At 42.9% G+C, this 22873-nt stretch overlaps 1 long non-coding RNA gene across 1 annotated transcript; it reads left to right on the top strand.

Moving 5' to 3' along the window:
* Positions 1–14490: 14490 nt before the first annotated feature.
* On the top strand, positions 14491–16953 carry LOC129648795 (uncharacterized). The gene is made up of 3 exons (XR_008712869.1): positions 14491–14663; positions 15391–15451; positions 16599–16953. It is a non-coding gene; the product is annotated as an uncharacterized LOC129648795 (long non-coding RNA).
* The last annotated feature ends 5920 nt before the right edge of the window (positions 16954–22873 follow it).

The raw sequence follows: 22873 nt of genomic DNA on the forward strand, positions 1-22873 counted from the left end.
GAGTCGGACACGACTGAGTGACTTCACTTTCACTTTTCACTTTCATGCATTGCAGAAGGAAATGGCAACCCACTCCAGTGTTCTTGCCTGGATAATCCCAGGGGAGGGGGAGCCTGGTGGGCTGCCGTCTATGGGGTCGCACAGAGTCGGACACAACTGAAGCAACTTAGCAGCAGCAGCAGCAAACTGACAATAATAAAAACCAGTCTTCAACTTCTTTCTCTATTTTTAGGACCAATCTCACTTTTAATAAGATAAAAGAAAAAAAAGGGAAAAAGTCTAGAGGAAGAAACTCCTCTTTTTGCCATGTGATGTTCCACAAGTGTAGCTGTAGAAAAGTTCTTGTCAGTTGAATAAAAACCACATTTGATAGAGGAAAAACAATTTTATGGCTGACACATGCAATAGTGTAATGCAAGTATTCTTGGTTAGTCAATGATGCCCTAAATAGTATCTCAGAGACCCAAGTTCTTTTGTCTTTGAAGTGTTACCTCTTTGAGATCTTCAAAGTCTTCTCCACTAAGCTGCAGGAGGGAAAGAGAGAGACTGGAAGACTGGACAATTAAGCAAAAAGTTTTGTAGACCAGACTTAGATATATATCATTTCCCACCCACATTTTATTGGCCAGAATCAGTCATATGGTCCTACCTAACTTCAGGGAAGACTGGGAAAAGCAGTCCAGCAGAGTGCCCAGTAAGAAAAGGAACTAGGGTAGAGTGAACTCACAGCAGTCTGCCATAGCTCTACATGTGTACTTCCCATCCAGCATCATGCTGCTAGCAGGGTTCCATGTAAAGGCCAATAAATGGTTGCTCTTGTTGTTAACAATTAGTACATCTGATACAATCTAGTAACCATTATCTGAGACTATATGGAGCAAAGCCAAGTGTTAATTGTAGGCCATGATAAATAAGAGAGGACTTCACTCCCTAAGAATTGTATTCTAAAATAGAACTCTTTAAAAAAATAAAATAAAAACTCTTAACCAACTCTTTTGTTGTTGTTGTTGTTCCATGCCACGTGGCTTGTGGGATCTTAGTTCTTTGATCAGGGATTGAACCCAGGGCCCCTACTGTGAGACCACTGAGACCTAACCACTGGACTGACAGGGAATTCCCTTTTTTTCTTTTATTTTCTCAACCAACTCCAAAATGGAAAAAAATAAGGTAAAGATAAAAATAGAGGTGAAATTCTTTTGTAAATAACATACATTTCATTATATGTCTGTTTACCCCAGCTTTAAGTCACTCAAGACTGAGACCTGATAACATACCTTTGTGTCTGTGGTCTTTATTCAGTGCCTGGCATATAGTGGGTATTTTAGAAGTGATTTTTAAGGAAACAAAATAAAGAACCATGTTGAAGTTGTGCAGAGAAGGAAAAATTACTTATGACTATATAACTTTATATATATTTATATAACTTTAGGAGATGCAATTCACACTGTAGTCATTGTGAACAGCTCTCTTTAAAGTTGTGTAGTACACATCCTGCACAGCTGTAAGAGGCAGCCCTGTGCAAAAGAGCAACCAGAAAATGCATCCAGGGGAGGATGAACATTGAACTGAGTTTTGGCATGTGTTAATACAAAGGATTTCTACATGTGAAAAAGGAAAACAAAGCCATTTTATGCTGAGAAAAGAGCCCACTCAGAAATGAGAGTCCTCGAAAGGGAACTCATAGACCAGGTTAGCTGGGAGTTATAAAGGAGGAGTTACTTTGTTCCTCAACAATGAGTGGTATTGATTGCCACAGTGAGAAGTGTGAAGTGACTCATTTTAGGAAGGCCATTCTGGCCATCATGTGGAAGGTGGAGGAAAGAAAGGCTAAGTAAGAAGACCACATGGGAGGCCACCATCATAATGTAGCTGAGAGATGACACAGAACTAACCAGAACCATGACAGTAGAGAGAAAAAAGAGGATTTTGTGACTTACTGGCTGCCCCAGATAAGAGAGAAGAGTGAAAAATTACTCCAAGGTGACTTGGTAGACAATGGGAGCAATTAATTGCAAAAGAGAACAGGAGTTTTTAAAAAGGAGATGATGTGTTCAGTTCAGTATGTGTTGCATTTGAAGTGTATTGCCAGTAGGACTTCTATGTAAATCTATATAAATACCAGGTCCAGAACTCAGAAAAGAGGTAAGATGATTTCTGAACTATCAACCCATCATCAGTGGCTGGAACCATATAAGCCAGGTAGACAGTATAGGGCAATAGTTCTTCACACAGTTGTATGTACGCATGGAGAGAGAGGTTGGTCTGGTTTACCTATTTTTGTGTAACAGCTACCCCAAACTTAATGGTTTAACACAATCATTTATTTTGCTCATGATCTTGTGGGCCAAGATTTTGGTAAGGACTAGGCTATATAGTTTTGTTCCACATGGTATTAACTTTAATGGTTGGGCCTGGAGGAGCCACTTTCAATATGGTTCTTCATTTACACATGGTGCCTCAGTGTTCTACACGTGAGGTAGAACTTTGGGTATCCTTTGGGCTGCTCCATATGACTTGAGTTTCATAGTCTCAGGATCTCTGGCCACACTTCTTACAAGAGGCAGGAGTAAAGCTACCAGGTCAGTCAAGGACCATGTCCAGGACTGGCAGTCTCACTTCTATTAAACTTTGCAGAACCTAACCAAGATCCAAGAGGCTGAGAAATAGATTCTACTTCCTGATGGGTAAAATGACACAGTCACATTGTGGAAGGGCATGTGAAATGGGAAATATTGGGGGTTATCTTTGGAAAATACTAAATGCTACCGGAGTGTCCACCAAAGTCACATGAGGAGCTTTTTCAAATCATGACTATAATGCTTCCAAGCTTTAAATAGCTTCTATGAGGAATTCCGATACATATTTCTACCTCAGACCCACTGGTATATAACAGAAAGAAAGAGTGGCTTAGGGCCAAAATGTAAAAAGGAAAAACAACTCTGAGTAGGGAGTTTCTGCTGATAGGCCAGAGATGAAAGAAATGAGCTCAAAGCATGATGGGAGCCAAGGAAAGAGATGGTTTCAAGAAGGATGTGGTCAGAAGAACCAATGCTATAGAAACCATGAGAATGAGGAGAACTAGGCAGGGGAGTCCAAATATGGCTTTAAAAGCTCTCCAGGAACTTCCTTGGTGGTCCAGCGGTTAAGAATCTGCCTTCAGTGCTGCATGAGTTTGATTCCTCATTCAGGAAGATTCCATGTGCTGCATAGCAACTAAGCCCCTGTGCCACAATTACTGAGCCCTTGTGCCTAGAGCCCGCGCTCCACAATAAGAGAAGTCACTAAAATGAGAATCCCACACACTGCCATGAAGAGTAGCCTCCGCTTGCCACAGCTAGGGAAAGCTCATGTGCAAAATGAAGACCCAGTGCAGCCAGAATAAACACATAAATAAGTAAAATACTTTTAAGGAAAAAAGGTCTCTCCACATCTCTGTTTCAGTTGGGGTTGGAATCCAGAATCAAGCTTAAAAACTGAGTTTCCAACCATAATAGGTTCCATTTTGTCCCCCAGTAGTTTGGCTATCCCCAAGAAACCCTGTTTGTTAGGGCTGGAATAACAGCTCTCCGACAGCAACACCTAAACTGAAATGAGAAAGGTTGCTGACAGGCTTTACAGGTAAATTGTGAACTTCAAAAAAGTGGAGATGTTTCCCTTCTACTCCTCCCTTTTATCTTTGTAACTAAGTTCTTTGGCAGTTACGTTGGTACTTTTCTTTGTTTGGGATATGAAGTCAAAATCAGTGTATTGGCTGACTCTTGCTGTATAACAAATCGTCCCAAAGTCGATGACTTATAATGAAGGGTCTGCACGCTACAGTCTGTGAGCCAGACACTTGTCTTTGTAAATATAACTTTATTTGGATATAGCTGTGCCTGTTAATTTACATGTTATCTGCCTTATATGTTTGTCTGTTTTTTACACTACAATAAACTACCACTTTTCTGGTGACTCAGTGGTAAAGAATCCACCTGCCAATGCAGAAGACATGGGTTTCATCCCTGGGTTGGGAAGGTCTCCTGGAGAAGGAAATGGCTACCCACTGCAGTATTCTTGCCTGGGAAATCCCATGGACAGAGGAGTCTGGTGGGCTACAGTCCATGGGATCACAAAAGAGTCAGACAGGAGTCAGTCAAACAACAACAACAGCAAAGAGAAGAAAGTTACTATAGAGCATAGGCCTCACGAGCCTATAATATTCACTATCTAGCCCTTTAAAAAAAAAGATTTGCTGGAGTCTGCTTAAAAAATAAGTATATTTTATTGCTCATGAGTCAGCTGGGTAGTTTTTCTGGTCTCAGCTATGCTCATTCATGATCAGCTGTGGGCTCTGATGCTCAAGTTAGGTTCTGTCATATGTCCTAGTTGACTGGTTGTTGGCTAGTCTGACTTTAGCTGGAGTAACTTGGATCTTCTCCCTGTGACTTTTCATTCTCTATCAGGATGGCGTAGGCTTGTCCTTGTGGTGTTAGTAAGATTCCAATAGAACAAGTGGAAACACTTAAGAACTCTTGAGATTAAGGCTCCAAAGTGGTACGCCATCACTTCTATCACATCCCACCATTCCACTACATGTGATACTGACCCAGATTCCAGAGGTGATGAGAGGACCTGCTAAGTCATATTGCAAAGATGTCAACACGGGAAGGCATGAAATATCAGGGCCATCTTTGCAATCCATCTACCACATGGAGCATAGAAAGAACATCAGGCTGAATTGGAGAGAACTGAGTTCACATCCTGAATTGGCTGTAAACTCACTCTGTGACCTTACACAAGTCACTCAAGTCTCTCTGGGCCTTAGGCTTCTTAGCTCTAAAGTCTACATTCATATTAAAAAATACCATATTCTGTTCTTGTTTGCATCCAACAAATGTTTATTTTCTTGAAATACTTTTTAAGGAGACTTGAAAATACTCTCTGTTTTCTAATGTGGTATTACTTGGGGCCAGCATAAGGGAAAAACATCTGCTTTTATTTCATTCCTTTGACAGGGATTCTAAATATTTGCAATTTGCATGAAAAAATTACAACAGTCATACTGGGTTTCTTTCAAATATGAAGAAAGAGAAAAGGTTTTGCAAATGAAAATGATAGAAGCCACCTTAGCAAGAGAATAATCTAAAGATGACGCTTGCTCAGAATGACTCAAAAAAGTCCCCAAGTCCTTGTCTGTACTAGAAAGTCCTGGTAGATAGGTAATATAAGACAGATTTAGGTTGATAAACTCTCTGGAAAATTTTGTAAGGAGGGTTATGATGACTGGGTGTGCTTTATGCTTGTCAATCCCTTTCCAAATGAAACTAGTAAGAGTGGTGTAAACCGGGATGTTCCCAGATCAGTCACTGGGAAGATCTCAAGCAGGATCTTTCCTACCCAGCCCCCAACAGGGCTCCCTAGGCATCTACCTTCAGCAAGGCCAAGGCAAAACAGAGTTTACCCAGCTGCACCTGGGTTTCATGTTGATCTTCCTTCTTTGCAATCTGGTTCTCAATGCTACTTTGGGATACCTCTGAAGATGGGGAGTCTATTTAGCAGGCTGAGTAGTGTTCAGAGTGCTTGTAAGTCAGGGTTCTAACCCGACACCCGTGCCTCACCATGCATGGACACACACACACACACACAGAAACCTCAGATTCAATTAATGTATCCAGAATTTTGAAATGTAAAAATCTAGAAAGAATTTATTTTAGCATGTGTAACCTTTGTGACATTTCAAGAAATAACGTTCATTCTATATCACACGGGGAGAAGGGGCACAAAATAGGTACTTTTTTCAGTTTAGGGTTTTTTAGAGTTCTTGACTTTGTAATGATCTCTCCTCTGAAACGATATTGTGCTTACCATGTTTTCCACAGACTTTGGTATTTAATTGTATATTGTCACATGTATGTGTGTGACCTAGTGGCTGAGCATATGGAATATTAACTCTGACACCCACGAGCTCTGTGACTTTGGGCAAAGTATTTGTGGCAAATAGTCTCCAACCATGGCTGTGATCAACTCCTTCCCTCCCTGCCGCTCCTCCGAAGTGAAGTGAAAATTGCTCCATCGTGTCCGACTCTTTGTGACCCTATGGACTATACAGTCTGTGGAATTCTCCAGGCCAGAATACTAGAGTGGGTAGCCTTTCCCTTATCCAGGGGATCTTCCCAATCCAGGGATCGAACCCAAGTCTCCCACATTGCAGGCAGATTCTTTACCAGCTGAGCCACAAGGGAAGCCCACCATTGAGAGGTGAAATGTGCTTCCTCTTCTCTTAAACCTTGTTGGGCCTGTAACTGCTTTGACCATTGGATCACAGCAGAAATAATATTATGAGACTTCTGAGGCCAGGCCTTAAGCAAACTGGAAGGTTCCATTTTTTTTCTGTCTTGCACTGCTCCTTCTCAGAGTCCAGCAGCCATCCCAAGAAAGGCAATGGAAGAACATGGATGTGCTCTGATGGGCAGTCCTGGTTGTGCTCCTGGCTGACATTCAGTACCAGTTGCCAGCCATGTGAGCAAGCTATCTTGGATGTTCTAGGAAAATGAAATCTTCAGATAAATGCGCATCATCATGGGCATACAACATCACATGGAGCAGAAGAACTGCCCAGCTGAGCCCAGTCAACTCAGAATCATGAGATATAATAAAATGGTTGTCACTTCAAGCCACCAAGTTTTGGGGTCTTTATTATATAGCAATAGATCTTTGAAATAGTGTTTAACCCTATTTAGATTTGGTTTCTTTCCCTGTAAAATGGGGTCAATAATGGTACCTATGTCACTGGATTGTTTTGAGGATTAAACAAGATGAAATATATGATACAGTACTTAGCGATGTTATGCTATATGTTATGTTGTACTGATTACATTATTTTATATTTTATTTTTAAAAAAATTTGGCTATGCCATGCAGCTTGTGCGATCTTAGTTCCCTGGCCAGGGATCAAACCCAGGCCATGGCAGTGAAAGCAAAGAGTCTTAACCACTGGACCACCAGGGAATTCCCTATTTTTAAATATGCAAGAAAAGGTTCTGTCATTGGTGAAAAGATTTCAGGAACCGGAGAGCAGGAGGTGGTGGGGCAGGAGTGAAAATGAAGATATAGAAAATAAATGGTACTAATATTTATTGGTAACCTCCTATGTGCCAGGCCCTACACTAAGTTTTTACACATATGATCACACCTGCTCATCACATAAACCTTGTTAGACACATGTTTTTAGTCTTTATACCATTGAGTGGAAGTTCAGAGAGGTTAAATAATTTAACCAAGGTCCCACAGCCAAGAATGACCAGAACAGAGTGCAAGTGGGCTTCAAAGTGCACTGACTGTAAAATCTTTTCCTATTTTTTTTAATCCTCCAACACGTTTTGGATAGAGGAGCTTCCTGAGATCTTTCAAAATGTAATTACTGTTTTCAATGAGAAATTAAACATTCAGTCAGACTCTATTCAACCCAACCAATATTCTGCCTCTGGGAGGAATACTGATGAAAATTTAAGAATATCCCCTGAAGTCCTTCACTTCCAGTAATTAATTATTAGAAACCTAGTACCAAGGAATCTAGATTAATCTTTCATGATACTAGTTATTTTTAGCTTATGTCACATCTCTGATAAACAAGTTCCATGCATGTGAAGCTGTAATTCCTTTTATTTTTTCTAAAATACCACTTTTTAACCCTCCAGGAAGGGCTGCCCCATTATGTCTGTATACATTGCTGCTCAATTTTTAAATGAGAAGTTAACTTGTCTTTTCTCATGGACACAGTTTGCTTGGTAAGGTCAGCAAAATGCTAAGAAAACCTGTATGATGCCCCTCAAGCTGGGCCTCTGAGATCCCAGCTGAAAGCTCACCACAGGTCTGTGTCCAATAATAAAATTCTCCTTGAATCTGGGAGCACTCAGCTCATTCCTGCTTTTTCAATCCTTTAAGTGCCTCCTTCCCATGCTCCTTCTTTTCCTTCTTTCCCCAGCCTCTTGCAAAATCTTGTTCCAAAATGTCAGTCAACCATCAGCTAATGGGATCAGAAGTTGCCTCACAGTCACAAAATCTCCTGGTTCCCGGCCCAAGGGCCCCCCGTTGCATCCAGTGTCCCAAAATGACCTTCCAGCCCCCATGACGTAAGGAAACATTTCAGAGCAGCTTTACAAACGGAGAAACTCATTCGTTATTTTTTTCAGGGGACTGAGAAAAGAAAATGTTATGAATAAGGAAATCGTTGGTGGGTCACTGGCCAGGACTCTGAAATCTGAACAGTGAACAATTAATTTGAGGATAATATAAACAGGTTTCATTGTACAGATTTTAGGAATATAATAGGAATAGTCTGTTGCTTTGAATTCTAGAATGTTCCTCCCCTACTGCACCCCTGCCCCCATGCCAGGCCGTCTTACTATGAGTGGCATTCTCCCTCCGCCGGGTTGTTTTCTCCATCTCAATCCTCTGGTAGAGCACAAACGAACTCACTCTGTGATCGGCTTCATGTGGTTGCCTTGCCATTTATTCTGGTTTCCTATCGTGTTGCCGACACACATTTTTAAGAGTTTCATTATATTAGGGTTTTTTTTCCTATTCTTTTCAAAAAAAAAAAATGACTTTTCAAAGGAATATTAAAAAGAATTTTTTTGTTGTTTAGAGAAATAAGGTTACTTCTAGTCCTTTGTCCTCTTTCACAATCACAGCCATGTAATCCATAAGGAATCCATTAACGTGCAAGATGCATTGAAGCTGCTGGATGGGTATGTGTGTCTGTGTGTGTGTGTGCACACACGCGTGCACTGTTTTTTTCTTTTTCTCTCAGAATCTTGCCGCTGCCAACCACTGATTTAGGAATGTTTAGGGGTATATGCCAACTCAATAATCAAAATCATTTTGGTACTGGGAACCCAACCTTAGTCTCTGTAGACCAGTGGAATTTATTGCTTGCTCCAGTTTATTAAGTAATAGTACCAACAATGTTTTGAATAAAGAAGAGTCTGATAAGATATGATAGAATGTCAGGATAATTCATTCTGATCATAAAACAATGCTTGTTTTGAATCTGAAACGCAAAAAAGCACGAATAGCCTGATAGTCCTCGGCTTCCTTTCCCTGACCTGATATAGGAATACGATTCCTACCTCACTTCACAAAAGAGGCTCAGGACAGACTGCTGGTTTTCTGCTACATCCACAGCCCTGTACTCATTCCCCAAATATATATCTAGTATCGACTATGGGCCAAGCACTGGCCTAGGCATCGGGACCGCAGAGGGGAAGAGGGTAATACAACTCCTGCCACATGGCACTTTCTGAAGGAAGATATCTTGGCTGCAAAGATTTCTGACTGTTGAGACATTTGAGGCACATGCAAAGCAGAGTAATTAATAGTGAAGCTTGTGGGCTGAGTTCAGATCCAGGCTATACCACCCTAAGCTGTTTTATCTTTAACAGTTGACATGGCCTCACTAAGCTTCAGATTCTTAAAGCAGTGGTACTTACCTCATAGAGTTATTTTGAGAGTTAAGTGAAAAAGTCCTTGTATAGCTCTTGCCATAGTGCTTGGTTAATAGCCATGAGTAGTGGTGTAATAGTAGAGGCCCAGGTGGCTCTAGTGGTAAGGAATCCACCTGCCAGTGCAGGAGACACAAGGGACTTGGGTTTGATCCCTGGGTTGGGAAGATCCCCCGGAGTAGGAAATGGTAACCCATTCCAGTATGCTTGCCTGGAAAATTCCATGGACAGAGGAGCCTGGCGGGCTACAGTCCACGGGGCCACAGAGAGTCAGACATGACTGAGCACCGCCGTAGCACCAGATAGTAGTAGTAGTAACCATAGAAGTAGTAGGTTGGGCCATATTGTCCCTCAGCAGAGAAGGCCATGGCAAGTTCATGGACCCGGCCATTACCAGGAAGTCACAGAATCATCCCACCCTGGGAGTCTCTTAAATTTGAGGGAGAAAAAAATAGGCTTGCCCCATGCTCAGAAGCGCAACCTCTGCCTTCTAAAGCTGCAGTGGCTCCTACTGTTCATGGAAGAAAATGCAGCTCCTTCTACCCTGTGTTTGCCAGCTGGCTGTGGCCAGGATACCTCACACTGAGCCCTGCCTTCCCTGACCCCAGAAAATGTGAGCCCTCCTGATCACTGCAACTGTGGGAGCCTGCCATTCAGTGATATAGACTCTTCTCACCTACTCTCCCCCTTCAGAGCCTCATCCTGCTCCATGTTGAGCCCAGAATAGCAGATCTGGAACTTCTAGGGTTGCTGGGGCTTCAGAGCTTATAGAAACCCATCTTGCTGATGGGTTGTTTCTCCCCCTTCACCTATCTCCAAAAGAGCACCAAACAGTTTCCATATGGCTGCCAAGTGCCCTCATGTTTTGGTCGAGACAACGTGACTGCCATACCTAACCAGACCTCGTCCAGAATGGTCACAAGGTTCTCCTGGACACAGCAGGGGCTGCTCTGCCCAAGCTGTGATGCAGAGCAGAAAGCACACCACCTGGTCCCTCTACACCCATGCCTCTCCAGAGGCTACATCTTCTACCCAGCAGGAAAAAGAAGTTCACTTGTTTTCCATTATAGGGATCTAGGTACAAAAATAACCCATCATAGCTAACTGGCCCACTCCTTTCCCTGTGAAGTGGACAGGCACAGTAAATCCCCCCACCCTACCCAGCTCATTTACCCCTAAGGGGCCTTATCATAGCTAACCATGTGGGAGGAGAGCAAATTTAAATGAAATCAATATGAGCTTCCTCTTAACGATAATCAGTTCAGATCAGTCGCTCAGTCGTGTCTGACTCTGCGACCCCATGGACTTCAGCATGCCAGGCTTCCCTGTCCATCACCAACTCCTTGAGCCTACTCAAACTCATGTCCATTGCGTCGGTGATGCCATCCAACCATCTCATCCTCTGTCATCCCCTTCTTCTCCTAACAATAATAGTTCTATCCATTCAACACTTACAGAATGCCCAATCACCTACTTAGTGCCAGAGGAGAGACAAACCCCAGCCACCCCCTCAGTAGTTTGGCAAAAGGCTGGCTGAGAGGGTCTATGTCCACTGGAGGGAAGAACAGCCTTGTGCAGCTGCTGAGCTCTAGAAGCACTGTCTTCCAACCAGACTGCTTCTTTAACCAGGAATGCCCCCATATTACCTGCTACACCGGATCAGTACAGAGTGGGACCCTTCCCCCAGAACGGTCTCCAGGGTGCACTCAACTTTGGTTGGTCAGCACATATTCTCTCTGTTAAATGGTGTAGGCCCAGGGTACATCCTCATGTGTGTGCATATTCACTCACTTCAGTCGTGTCTGACTCTTTGCAACCCCATGGACTATAGCTTGCCAGGCTCCTCTGTCCATGGGTTTCTAAAGGCAAGAATAGTGGAGTGGGTTGCCATGCCCTCCTCCAGGGCATCTTCCCAACCCAGGGATCGAACCCCAAGTCTCTGTCTCCTGCACTGGCAGGTGAATTCTTTACCACTAGCGCCACCTAGGAAGCCCCGCTGCTACACCGCTACTCATGGCTATTAACCAGGCATTATGGTAAAAGTTGTACAAGGACTTTTTCACTTAACCCACATCTCCTGCGTTGCAGGCACATTCTTTACCACTGAGCCACTGTGGAAGCCCAGGTACTGACATATTCTCTAGACTCTCTGTGTGGAGGCTTCCCCAGGAAACCATGCTTTACTTTCTGCTGCATGTCGCTGGTCAAGTGAATGTCTGTGCCACCTTGGTATGACAGCACGCAGGTGTGAAGAACACACAAGGAGCTCACAGCCTCATGAAAAAGAAGTCAAAGACAAAATAGACACCAATACATTTTGTGGTGCTGGAGAAGACTCTTGCGAGTCCCTTGGACAGCAAGTCAATCCTAAAGGAAATGAATCCTGAATATTCACTGGAAGGACTGATGTTGAAGCTGAAGTTCCAATACTTTGGCCACTTGATGCAAAGAGCTGACTCATTAGAAAAAACCCTGATGCTGGGAAAGATTGAGGGCAGGAGGAGAAGGGGGCAGCAGAAGATGAGATGGTTGGATGGCATCACCAACACAATGGACATGAGTTTGAGCAATTTCCAGGAGATAATTAAGGGCATGGAAGCCTAACGTTCTGCAGTCCGTGAGGTTGTAAAGAGTCAGACATGACTTAATGACTGAAAAACAAACACGTATAGACATATAAGAAGGGATTTTGACAGGCCATGATTGCACCCCCCACTTCAGGCAGCAGATTTTAATCTTACTGAAAACTCATCTCCTGCCTGATTAACAAAGTCCTGGAGGGCCACATATAAAGGGGCATCCTCATTTTCACCCTGCAGGGAAAAAAGAATCCCCACATAGATGACTTTCACTAGGAACAAACTCCAAGCAGAAGATTTTTGTGGAAAATGAACTAATTTTCATAATGAATGAACTGCACAGTAACTCTTTACTTACCTTGACTCATTTTTAAAAATTAACAATAAGTTTTTGCTACACACACAAGTAATGTTTCAACATAAGCAAACACCCCAAGTGGATGGAACCATAACTGTCAGGCCTTTGAAGTGAGACGGTGAATACTCAGGCCAGGGCTGTATTCAGGTGAGGCCTTAAACACATGTGCAAGGCTGAGGGGCAGGGTGGTGCTGAAACTGGCCTTTATGCCTCTTTCGGTCTGTTTGTGTAGGTGCCGGCACCCGGAGGAGAAGATCCCATATTTTCTTCCTCACACAGACACTATCTGCCTACAAAGCCTAGAGGAAACCACTTTTCCTAATCAATCTGCCTGAAAAGATCCCTTTTATAATAGGCATTATCATTTGTGTGTTCTAGTAGATGCTAGTCCCTCAACTCGAAGCCCTTCAGAACTTGATAGTTCTGAGGGCAAGTGGGATACAGGGCACTCAATTACTAGTAGTTCATAGAGTCCCCCCCACACACACTTGGAAATAGCAACCTCATGAAGCCCTTGGACTTCCTTCAGACTCTGATTTCCTCCCAGGGGGTAACTAGGGAGCTTTTGAGAATAACCGATGCTCTACATTAAAGTTGATTATTTTTTTAACTAAATCTTTTTATTTTGCAATAATTGTAGATTCACATGCAGTTGTAAGAAATACAGAGAGATACCATGTCACTCTGTAGAGAGAGAGATTTAATTTTTTAAACCAGAGGTTTAAATTTTTAAACCAACATCTACTGAGCATTTTTTCTGTGCCTCGGGAAAATAAAAATGTTTCAGATGAGGGCCTTCCCTGGTGGTTGAGTGGCTAAGACTCTGCACTCCCAATGCAGGGAGTTTGAGTTTGATCCCTGGTCAAGGAACTGGATCTAGCCTGCCACAACTAATACCAGGTACAGTCAAAATAAATATTTAAAAAGAAGCCTCAATTATTAAAAAGAAATCTTCCCTTCAGCACCCCAGAGTCTTGTGATGAAAACACACACAGCAGATCTCTCTGAAGAAGCTCATCATGCAAATTGCCATGAGGCAAGCGAGCAGCTTGGGGGAAGAGTCCTGTGCAGTGTCTTGGGGTCTGAGTAGAAGTGGGTGTTAGAAGGGGCAACCTGTGAAGAGAGAACAGCACGGGTAAAGGCTCAGAAGTATGAAATAGTATGGTGTGTGCTGGGAGCCGTTCAAGTAATTCAGCATGGATGGGAACAAAAAATTCAAGGGAGTTCAGAGGCATCTGGGGAGTGAGAAGGGAATGTTGTGTGATTCTGGCCTCCCACATTCTGTGCTGGAGGAATGAAAAACAGATGGGAAATACGTTCCCAGACATGGCCTGAGCATGGTTCTTGGAGAAACAGAAGAGAACCCTGCTTCAGTTTGAGGAGTCCAGTGAGCCCTCACTTCTGATCCTTGGTCAATGGCCCACTTTCTTCCATGACCTTCACCCAAGGCCAAGGGCAGGAAGTCTAGCTCACATCCTTCTCTTCTGCACAAGGACAGCAGCTGGAATGAAGCAGAGTTCCCCCTCTACCAATCTGGGCTGCCACATGGCTAAGCCCAGCTGTCCCCAGCTCCCATCTGGCACGGAGATCATCCAGAAGTGTGCCTGCTCCCCTCCAGGGCCAGTGAAAGACACAGAAAGTAGTCAGTGGTGCTGCTGGCCAGCTCAGCAGAAGGTGACCAAAGTGGAACTAAAAAGCAGACCACCTGAGCTGGAATCAAATGGAAATCCCAGCTGTTCTTCAAAGAAATACACAACCTCAGAAAGCTGAGAAGAGACTAATTAAGAAGACCCCAGGCCCTGATGAACTGAGAAACAGCAGGCCTGGGGTATTCTAGCCCCAGGTGTCTGCAGAAGGTTGCTAGTAGAGCGAGGAGTAAAGGTTCAAGGGGAAATCACTCTTCAAAGTCAATGAAGAGCCAAGGAGCCACTTGGGATCAGAATCTCCACGTGCCTACCTCCACAGTGACAACAAGCAAACCCTTGTTACTTCCAGGTAATCTGGGAGAAGACAGGGAGGGGATGTTGAGATACTTAAACATAAATTCCTTGTGACTCAGCAGACTGGGCTCATAAGGAAGGTTGAATCATTTGTAGGAAACTGAGAAAGCCACATTTTCTTTGAATAACTAAGTATACTGTGTACAAATGATCAACCCCTATATGTGTGGTTTATGAACATCACTGGCTGGGTTTTGGGTGAAATAATTCTATTTTAATTTGGAATGATGAGAATTCAGTGCTGGTTGGTGATTTCTAAATCATGCCATTCTCTCTCTCTACCAAGGCTGAAGTACTTCTTCTTTTAAAAAAAATAATTTTGTTTATTTATTTTTGGCTGTTTTGGGTCTTTGTTGCTGCACAGGCTTTTCTCAAGTTGCAGTGAGCTGGGACTGCTCTCTAGTTGTGGTGCTCGGGCTTCTCAGTGTGGGGCTTCTCTTGCAGAGCATGGCCTCTAGGGCATGTTGGCTTCAGTATTTGCAGCTCTCAGGCTCTACAGCACAAGCTCAATAGTTGTGGCACATGGGTTTAGCTGCTCCTTGGCGTATGGGATCTTCCCAGATCAGGGATTGAACCTGTGTCTCCTGCCTTGGCAGGCAGATTCTTTACTACTGAGCCACCAGAGGGAGAAGGAAATGGCACCCCACTCCAGTACTCTTGCCTGGAAAATCCCATGGACAGAGGAGCCTGATAGGCTACAGTCCATGGGGTCGGGAAGAGTCAGACACAACTGAGTGACTTCACTTTCACTTTTCACTTTCATACATTGGAGAAAGAAATGGCAAACCACTCCGGTGTTCTTACATGGAGAATCCCAGGGATGGGGGAGGCTGGTGGGCTGCCATCTATGGGGTTGCACAAAGTTGGACACGACTGAAGCGACTTAGCAGCAGCAGCAGCAGAGCCACCAGGGAAGTCCTAACATGTTTCTTACTGAGGAAGAGATGAGCTCCTTTTTTACTTCTTCTCAGGTCCAAGGACATGACAACCCTGGTACACCTTGCCATTGAAAGCAAAGGAGGAAGAAAGATGGTATGGGAATAAGAAGAAAGCAGTATCTTTTATGGGAAAGACTTAGAATTTGGTGACTTAAGAGTCACAGGTTGCCTTATCTTTATGTATGTCTTTGAAAGTAAAAAAAAAGAATTTTCGTAGTAAGTAAATCTCAGGAACTTATTACAAGTCCCTGAGATTTATTTCTTCCTCATGCTATCTGGAGGCTGAGCTAGGCTGTGACTTTCACCAGGCCCTGTGGGTAAGAAAGACTCAGTCCTCCTCCTGTGTGTCTCCTATTTACTCTCACACTTTTGACACCAGATGTGGGGATGAGGGTGTTCCCGCACCAAACAAGTCTATGACACCAGCTGGATGTCCCACAATTCAACTCAGTTCTGACACTGTCTCCGTGGAAATAGTGTCAGATTGTATAAGTTAAGGGCTCAGTCCCACAAGACAACCCCTCTTCCTCACCCTTTCAGATGCTAGTTAGAAGTCCCCATCTGGCTGCTGACCAATCATCCATAGAGCAAGTGTTTCTACCACTCCCTCCACGTGCTTGATTAATTTGTTAGAGCAACTTACAGAACTCAGGAAAGGAGTTCCCTTACTATTTATCTGTTTATTATAAAAGGATATGATAAAGGATACAGGTGAACATCCTGGTGGAAGAGATAACTAGGGCAAAGGTATGGGGAAGGGGTGAGGAGCTTCAGTACCTTCTTTAGGCACCTCTCTCCCAGCACCTCCATGTGCTTACCAACCCAGAAGCTCTCCAAACCCTGTACTTTTGGGATTTTTGTGGAGGTTTCATCACATAGGCATAACCAATCATTAACTCCATTTCCAGGCCACTTTCTTCTCTGGAGGATGGGGGTAAGCATTGAAAATTCCAAGCTTCTAATCATTTCTTGATTTTTCTGGTGATCAGCCTCCTACCCACCAGGAGTCACCGAATTAGAACAAAAGACATTGTTATCACCCAGGAAATTCCAAGGGATTTAGAAGCTCTGTGTCAGGAACCTGGGTCAGAGACCAAATTTTAGAGCAAAAGATACTCCCACCAGTGCTTTTATCACTAAGAGAATTTCAAGGGTTTTAGGAGCTATGGGCTAGGAACTGGGATCAAATATATATTTCTGTTATCTTACACCCTGGGCTCTGCTCTGTCTTCTGATTTCAGGACCCAGGCTGAAAGAACAGCTTCTACATAGGTCATGTCTACGAAAGAGCAAGAGCATTGGCCAGAACTCAAGATGAGTCATAAACCTTCTGCTCCAACATGCTAAATGCTGTGTTTACCCACATTTCACTGGGCAAAGCATGTCACATGACTGAACCAAATCCAGTGAGATGAAGACATAAAATCTCCCCACAGGAGGCACAGTAAACACCTGACAATGGACAGGGGGTGGGTGGGTAGTGGTTAGAAAGAATAATATATTCTACCATGGTAATACAAGCTAATTATAGATAATCTGGAAAATATACAGCAGAAAGAAGAGAAAATTACCTGCAGTCCCACTGTTAACATTCTGATATATCTCCTTCCAGGATATGTGCTTATGTGTTTGCTTGTCTTGAAAATGTTAAGATTACAAAGAGACTCTTGATGAACATAGAAGAGGAGAGTGAAAAAGTTGGCTTAAAATTCAACATTCAGAAAAATAAGATCATGGCATCTGGTCCCATCACTTCATGGCAAATAGATGGGGAAACAGTGGAAACAGTGGCTGACTTTATTTTGGGGGGCTCCAAAATCACTGCAGATAGTGACTGCAGCCATGAAATTAAAAGATGCTTACTCCTTGGAAGGAAAATTATGACCAACCTAGATAGCATATTGAAAAGCAAAGGTCCATCTAGTCAAGGCTATGGTTTTTCCAGTGGTCATGTATGGATGTGAGAGTTGGACTATAAAGAAAGCTGAGTGCAGAAGAATTGATGCTTTTGAACTGTGGTGTTGGAGAAGACTCTTGAGAGGCCCTTGGACTGCAAGGAGATCCATCCAGTCCATCCTAAAGGAGATCTGTCCTGGGTGTTCATTGGAAGGACTGATGTTGAAGCTGAAACTCCAATACTTTGGCCACCTGATGCGAAGAGCTGACTCATTTGAAAAGACCCTGATGCTGGGAAAGATTGAGGGCAGGAGGAGAAGGGGATGACTGTGGATGAGATGGTTGGATGGCATCACCGACTCAATGGACATGGATTTGGGTGGACTCCGGGAGTTGGTGATGGACAGGGAGGACTGGCGTGCTGCAGGTCATGGGGTCGCAAAGAGTCGGACACAACTGAGCAACTAAAATGAATTGAATTTAATTGAAAATGACTACTTCAATATTAAATCTTGATGTGTCATCATTTATTTAACCATGTTCTTGCTCTTAGAGACACATTGTTACCTAATTCATTACATCACATTTATTACAGCTAAAACACCACCATGAATATCTCTGTGCATAAATACTTATCCACATTTCTGATTACTTAATTATAATAAATTGGTGGAAAAAGAATTACTGGGTCAAAATTTAAGACTCTTAATAAGTACTTTTTTTTTTTTTTTTTAGCTATGCAGCATGCAGGATCTTAGTTCCTCAACCAGGGATCAAACCTGTGCCCTCTGCAGTGAAAGAAGAGAGTCCTAACAACTGGACTACCAGGGAAGTCCCTAAGCCTCTTTAATAATTACCAAATTATGAGACCAAGGATTGCATCAATTTATATATCTAATGAAAGTAGACAAGGGTACCCATTTCACTGTACCTTCACTTACTATCAAGTGCGAGCTTTTAAAAATCTCTTTACTAATCTAACATCCACCAGGGCTTCCCTGGTGGCTCAGATGGTAAAGGATCCGCCTGCAATGTGGGAGACCTGGGTTTGATCCCTGGGTTGGGAAGATCCCCTGGAGGAGAGCATGGCAACCCACTCCAGTATTCTTACCTACAGAATCCCATGGACAGAGGAGGCTGGTGGGCTACAGTCCATGAGTCACAAAGAATTGGACATGACGGACATGACTGAGCAACTAAGCACAGCACTAATTTAACAGGGCAGAAAAAAATTTCATTTAAATTTTAATTTGTTTGAAATTGAGGTTGACTTTTTCTTTCATGTATTATTCATAGTTAAAAATTCCTACACCACACTCAGAGTGCATATGGTAGTATTTCCTTATTTTTCTACATTAAATTAAATCCAATCTGAGTGCCCCAAAGGACAAAATTGTCAGGAAGCTCAATACCAGGTATCTTTCCTAGCTTCCAGGGTGGTGGAGAATCTGGACCTCTGCAGTGTAAAGATAAGAGATTCGGTGTTGATGGCTCATTGCCCTGCAAGCTTAGACAGGGGAAGCTCCAGGAAGAGCTAAGTCCATCTGGGTTCCCACGACCTTGAAGGCCATGTCCAATTCTCACACTTAGACGTATCTTATTCAAGTCCCGCTACCTCAAGGGCATCAGAGTGGGTGCAGGTCCCCTCCGGCTCATATCTTTAACCACCTGTTGTTTGCCCAAGACGCAAACCTCTAGTTCCTTTGATTTGACCAAGTTATAATTTGGGAAACTTATAGGTGGTGTGTGGGGGATAGAGAGGTGATGGGACATGGCTGGGATGACCAGAGGTAACATGTATTTCAAAATGCTTCTCCCACTCTTTGGTCTCGGCTGCTGTGGCTCCAAGGCCTACCACCTTCAGAAGTAGACCCATGGCAAGTGTGGTTATCCGACCAAGCGAAAGAGAAAGTATAATTGGAGTGCTAAAGCTAAAAGACAAAATACTACAGGGGCTGGTCAAATGAGGCACCTAAAAATTTTATACCTCAGATTCAGGCACGGATTCCATGAAAGAGCAACGCCTAAACCCAAGCAAGCGGCTGTTGCAATATCCAGTTCCTCTTAAGGATTTCAGCGATTAGTCAGGGGATAAAAATTCTGGCTTTAAAAAATAATAATAAGAAGAAGCTTCTCCCAGTGAAATGAGCAGATATCTCAGATGATAAGCAGTATAACTATTCACAGCAGGATATAAATGTCAAAAGTCTAAGAAATTGCATATGGAATTATTGAACCATAAGTCATCATATTTCTTTTGTAACCGAGAAAAAAATCACATTTTTATTGAGTTAGAAAAGAAATATAAAATCAGACTATGAATACCACCTCATTAGCAGACTTACTGTCAAGACTCTCTGGATTCACACCTCAAAGCTCCATTGTTTTTTCATACACTGCTCTTTGAAAAAGCTTCACTTTACCAAAATGTCAGGGGATACAGTTTTAGTCAGTTGACGAATCAACAGCTGTTCTCATCGCTTGGAGTGGTGGAGTGGATCCCAAACCCAGTCACAATCGCTTGCCTCCGAGGAGCATACAGTCCTGTCATCAACTCTTCTTTCAGGTAAGGGCTTCCCTGGTAACTCAGACGGTAAAGTATCTGCCTGCAATGCAGGAGACCTGGGTTGAGAAGATCCCATGAAGAAGGGAATGGCTACCCACTCAAGTATTCTTGCCTGGAGAATTCCATGGACGGAGGAGCCTGGCAGGCTACAGTCCATGGGATCACAAAGAGCTGGACTTGTGACTAACACTTCAGGTAAGGTAGCTGAGTGACAAAGACAAGTCCCCACAAAACCTGCTAACTGACCTACATGCCTGTCTTATAGAGGTCAGTCAGTATAAGGGCCAACCACCCTGCATAGAAGACAAATGGGGAACTTGCAAGGAAACACATGAAGGCTGCTAATGCCCAACATGTTACAAGGCAACGCTGAGCAATGTGTGTGTCACATGGTCTGTAAAGGAATGTCAGTCAAGGAAGGAAATCATTCCCAACGTGGACAACCTCCCCTCCCCCACACAAGCTAGAGCTGGGGCAGTGGATACAAAAGTGGGCAAAGGAGAGCTGTGGGGGGGACGTGACCCTGAGAAGGCAGATCAGAAAAGAGGTCAGCTCCTGTACTTGGAATCTGTTGCTGGAAAAGAAAGGAGTGTTTAGATAGGACTCCCACAGAGCTGTTGTTACTGTTCCAAGCCTGCTTGGGGTCCTTTTGAAGTAGTCACTCCACAAAATCTCACATCTCCTTTAAGATTCAACTTCAGCTGAAGGCCCTGAAGAAACAAGGCCTCTTTTGAAAGAACAGAAGAGTCCAGAAGCTTCTGGGTTCAACAGGCCACAGTCTAAACTGACAACCTGCTCTCCAGCCCAAGGGATGATAGATAACACTTCACAGACTGGAAGAGAATTCCACGTCAGGAATGTCTGCTTCTGACAGCTCGCTCTGATTGCCCTCATCCCCATTAACAAAAACAGATGTGTGCTCACTAGTAAAGTCAACATTCAAGGTCAATATACAGTGCTCTCCAGCAATCTAGTTTGGCACTTCAATACAAGCAAATAGGCTATGAAGTGGAGTGGAACTTTTCTATAACATTGGTGTCAAATGACAGGACTCATATCTGTGTATCAGGTTAACTGTTATGTTAAATATCTATAGAATAGACTTTCTGTTTCATGGGGAATGATTTGCGCTATGGGAAATTTCCTGACATGGAGTAGTTATTCTCTATGAGAGAAACAAAAGAGCATGATATTTAAGAGCCTGAATTTGAATGCTAGTTCTAGTGCTTCCTTCCTATCTTTATAATCTTAGGCAAGTCATTTAACTTCAGTTACTGCTTCTAAATAGAGGGTTTGAGGGGTTTTGTTTGGTTTTTTTGTCTTTGTTTGGCTGCACTGAGTCTTCTTTGCTGTGCATGGGCTTTCTCTAGTTGTGGTGAGCAGGAGTTACTCTCCTGTTGCAGAGCACAAGCTCTAGAGAGCATGGGCTCAGTAGCTATGGCACACAGGCATAATTGCCCCACGCCATGTGGGATCTTCCCAGACCAGGGATTGAACCTATGTCCTCTTCATTGGCAGGAGGCTTCCTATCCACTGGACCACAGGGAAGTCCTAAATGGAGATTTTAATAGTAGTTATTTCCTACCTTGTCAGCACTAAGCATAGAAAAATATGAGCTCATTCTAGATTTATTCCAGGGCACTAGGAGAAGTAGTATGTTGGGGCCAGTCCAACAATGAACCAACCTGAGGGAACGGTGCCACAAAAGAATAAGGAAAAATAAGACTCAGAAATAAGGTGGGGATCAGGGAGCTGATGCCGCTTGCAGGCAAAGGCTCAGATCCTAATCCTTGCCTGCTTTTTATTGCTAACATCTATTTCCTTGTACATGCTCTAGAGATATCTGTTTTTTACAATCTCAGATTGAGGATAAAGATATACAATACACAGTCCTCAATGTCAAACCTTCAGGCCTTTCATGACTCTGTTTAGCTCTTCAGCTAGTGACAACCTTTCTCAGCAATCCCCTCAAGGCTCTGGTTACGAGAACAGTCACTAATGGTTTTCCATCAGTCATATCAGTACTTCAACCTCTTGTTTTCAAGATGTTTTTCTACGATGTACTTTTTACTGCTCCCAGCCCTTCACCTGGGGGTGATGAGAAAGTCATTCTTAAATTGGAGAGAAGAATTGATACAAGTGTAAAAGGAACAATTTTGACAAGTGAATAACCCAGAAGAGGCATTATAAAAGTAGGTCCTATCAAAAATATGAAAGGTAAACAAACACATGCTTTAATCCAATGGGTTGAATATTTATCAAAAGGTAAGGAATGACCGGATACTGTTGAATTAAATTGTCCCTTCCATGCTGTTATGAGTTGGAAGGCAGCTGATATTTTCCATAATTCTGAATGTAAAGGCAAATAAGGTAATTGAGGTAAGGGAGGGGAGAAACTCCCTCCATGCCAATATATAGAACTATTAACAATGTTATTCATGGAGTCTAAAGTATTGTTTAACAATATAGGCAAATCCAAATTATTATTTTTATCCAGAGAATCTCCTTTGGGACTCCAATCAATAATTTCTCCATCAGAAGTATTGGCCATAATATGTCCAGTATTAGCTTAACATAATTTCCATTGTATCCAACATTCTATTCCTGATTTTATAGAAATAATACAGTTAGGTAGATGGGGCGGAAACATAGAAGTATTTTCTCCTGTGATATATAAGGAAAATGCTTCTAATAAGAAAAAAATTAATTTTGATCACTTAAGGTTCTTTAACTATAGATAGCCAACTTTGTAATCCTCTTTTAAGACAATGAGTTTCCACTCTCATACATATAGGGGTAAGATCTGTTCCCACAGTATAATTAACAATAACATTTGAAAGTTGTCAGCCCTCTTCTTCTGGTTTTAAAGGAAGGCTCGGGTCAAAAGGTCCAGGTAACCAAGAAGGGCCATTTATGAAAACTGGAACAGAAGAATCCTCCCACATAATTGATCTTAATAGGAAAGTTATGACCAACCTAGATAGCATATTCAAAAGCAGAGACATTACTTTGCCAACAAAGGTTCGTCTAGTCAAGGCTATGGTTTTTCCTGTG

Source organism: Bubalus kerabau, chromosome 1 (genome assembly GCF_029407905.1).
Source record: "Bubalus kerabau isolate K-KA32 ecotype Philippines breed swamp buffalo chromosome 1, PCC_UOA_SB_1v2, whole genome shotgun sequence".
In the NCBI taxonomy this organism is placed as follows: domain Eukaryota; kingdom Metazoa; phylum Chordata; class Mammalia; order Artiodactyla; family Bovidae; genus Bubalus; species Bubalus kerabau.